A 3,016-nucleotide genomic window follows, 5' to 3' on the forward strand; every position below is an offset into this window, starting at 1 on the left:
AGAGTTGGCTGGGGACACAGAACGAAACCGTATCATTCTGTTCCTAGCCCCTCCCAAATGTCCCTTTCATATTTCAAAACATATCATGCCTTCTCACAGTCCCCCAAAGTCTTAACTCATTCTAGCATTAGCCCAAAGGTCCCAGTCCAAAGTCTCAACTGAGTCAAGGCAAGTCCTTTCCTTCCCTCTATGAGCCTGTAAATACGAAAAGAAGTTAGTTACTTCTGAGACACAATGGGGGTACAAACATAGGGTAAATATTCCCACCCCAGTGGGAGTAATTGACCAAAACAAGGGAGTCACAGGCACCACGCAAGTCCAAAGTACGGTGGAGTAGTCATTAAATCTTAAGGCTCTGGAAAGATCTCCTTTGACTCCATGTCTAACAACCAGGGCACACAGATGAAAGGATGGGCTCCTTCATAGGCTAGCATTGAGTACCTGTGGTTTTATTCAGGTGTACAATGCAAACTATTGGTGATATTCCATTCTGGGGTCTGGAGAATGGTAGCCTTTTTCTCACAGCTCCACTAGGCAGTACTCTAGTGTGGACTGTGTGGGGGCTCCAACTTCACATTTCCCCTTTCCAGTTTCCTTATGGAAAAACTCTGCCTGTAAAGCAGTCTTCTGCCTGGACATCCAGGCATTTCCTTACATCCTCTGGAATCTAGGTGGAGTTTCCCAAACCTCAATTCTTATATTCTGTGCACCCATAGGCGCAATGCCACATGGAAGCTGCCAAGGCTTGGGGCTTGCACCCTCTGAAGCAATGGTCCAAGCTGTATTTTGGCACCTCTAAGACATGGTTGGAGCTGGTGCAGCTGGGATGCAGGGCACCAAGTCCTGAGGCTACACAGAGCAGCAGGGCCCTGAGCCTGGCCCACAAAACCATTTTTTTTTTGCCCTGCTATGCCTCTGGGCCTGTGATGGGAGGGGCTGCTGTGAAGATCTCTGGCATGCCTTGGATGTATTTTCCCCATTGTCTTGGCTATTAACATTTTGTTCCTCCTTACTTATGCAAATTTCTGTGGTCAGCTTGAATTTCTCCCTAGAAAATGGGTTTTTCTTTCCTACCTCAATGTAAGGCTCCAAATTTTCCAAACTTTGATGCTCTACTTCCCTTGTATTAATAAACATAAGTTTCAATTTCAAATCATCTCTTTGTGAATGCATATAACTGTACACTTTCAGGAAAATTCAGTTCACCTTTTGAATGCCTGCTGCTTAGAAATTATCTCTCTGAAGTTCAAAGTTTCACAGATCTCCAAGGCAAAGGCAAATGCTGCCTGTCTGTTTGTTGGAGCATAGCACTAGTGATCTTTACTCCTGTTCCCAACAGTTTCTTCACCTCCATCGAAGACCACCTCAGCGTGGACTTCATTGTTCATATCACTATCAGCAGTTTGGTTAAAACCACTCAACAAGTCTCTAGGAAGTTCCAAACTTTCTCATCTCTTCCTGTCTTCTTTTGATCCTTCCAAACTGTTCCAAATTCTTCCCAATATCCAGTTCCAAAGTTGCTTCCACATTTAAGTATCTTTATAGCAGTGCTCCACTTCTGGTATCACTTCTCTGTATTATTTCATTTCCACACTGTTATAAAGAAATACCTATGATGTGGATAATTTGTAAAGGAAAGAGGTTTAATTGACTCACAGTTCCACATGACTGGGGAGACCTCAAAAAACTTACAATCATGGTGGAAGGCAAAAGAGAAACAAGTACTTGCTTCACAAAGTGGCAGAAGAAGAGAGCAGAGGAGACTGACACTTAGAAAACCATCAGACCTCATGAGAACTCACTCACTATTATGAAAACACCATAGGGAGAACACTGCCCCCGTGATCCAATCACCTGCTACCAGGTTCCTCCCTCAACACCTGGGGATTACAATTCAAGATGAGATTTGGGTGGGGACACAAAGCCCAACCATATCAACCACGAGCATGAGGATAAGAACATAGGAGAATAGCTTCATGGCCTTGTAGTAGGCAAACATTTCTGAAACAGGACGTAAAAAGCACTCATCATCAAGGAAAGTGTGACAATTGGCCTTCATTAAAATTAAGAACTTCTGTTTATGAAATGACACTGACAAGAGAATGAAAAAGAAAGCCACAGCCTGGAAATATGTATTTGCAATCTATACACTGTATGAGGATATCATATCCAGAATGTATAAATTGGAATCACAGAATTACATAATGTTAGGGATAGAGCAATGTCATAGTGTATCTAGCTCTAGTTTAGTCCAATCTTTTGAGCCATAAGGAAAAATGTTGTTGGATAATATAGCTGAAACTAGAACATAAGTCACGGTGTTGAAAACACTGAGCTATTTTATTATATTTGCAATAAGATCTAATAAGGATTTTTCAAAGACTTAAGCAGCTTAAAAAAACTTATTTTGAACTAATTTCAGACTTATACGAATGTTGCAAAAATAGTAAAAGGGGTTTCCTTGTATTTTTCACCCCACTTCTTCTAACACGAACATTTCGTATAACCATAGAATAGTTACTGAGAACAGCAAATTAACATTAGTACCATATTAGTAATTAAAATATAGGACTTTTGTGAAATATTAAAAATCTGGCGCTTGGATATGCAAGGGTGTACTAATAATTTCTTTCACTATTTTCAACATATGTCAAACCCACTGATCTCATCCTTTGAGGATTAGAATTCTTTAAAATTTTAAAAGAAAGACACTTATTCTTTACATCCTAAAGTTTACTTTTACTAAAACTAAGCTGATGCCTGTAATCTCAGCACTTTGGGAAGATGAGGCGGGTGGATCACTTGAGTTCAGGAGTCCAAGACCAGCCTGGCCAACATGGTGAAACTCCATCTCCACTAAAAATATGAAAATTAGACAGGTGTGGTGGAGTGTGCCTGTAGTCCTAGGTACTTGGGAGGCTGAGGCAGGAGAATCACTGGAACCTGGGAGGTGGAGGTTGCAGTGAGCCAAGATCATGCCAATGCACTCCAGCCTGGGGGATATAGAGAGACTCTG

Source organism: Colobus angolensis, unplaced genomic scaffold, assembly GCF_000951035.1.
Source record: "Colobus angolensis palliatus isolate OR3802 unplaced genomic scaffold, Cang.pa_1.0 Scaffold189, whole genome shotgun sequence".
Classification (NCBI taxonomy): Eukaryota; Metazoa; Chordata; class Mammalia; order Primates; family Cercopithecidae; genus Colobus; species Colobus angolensis.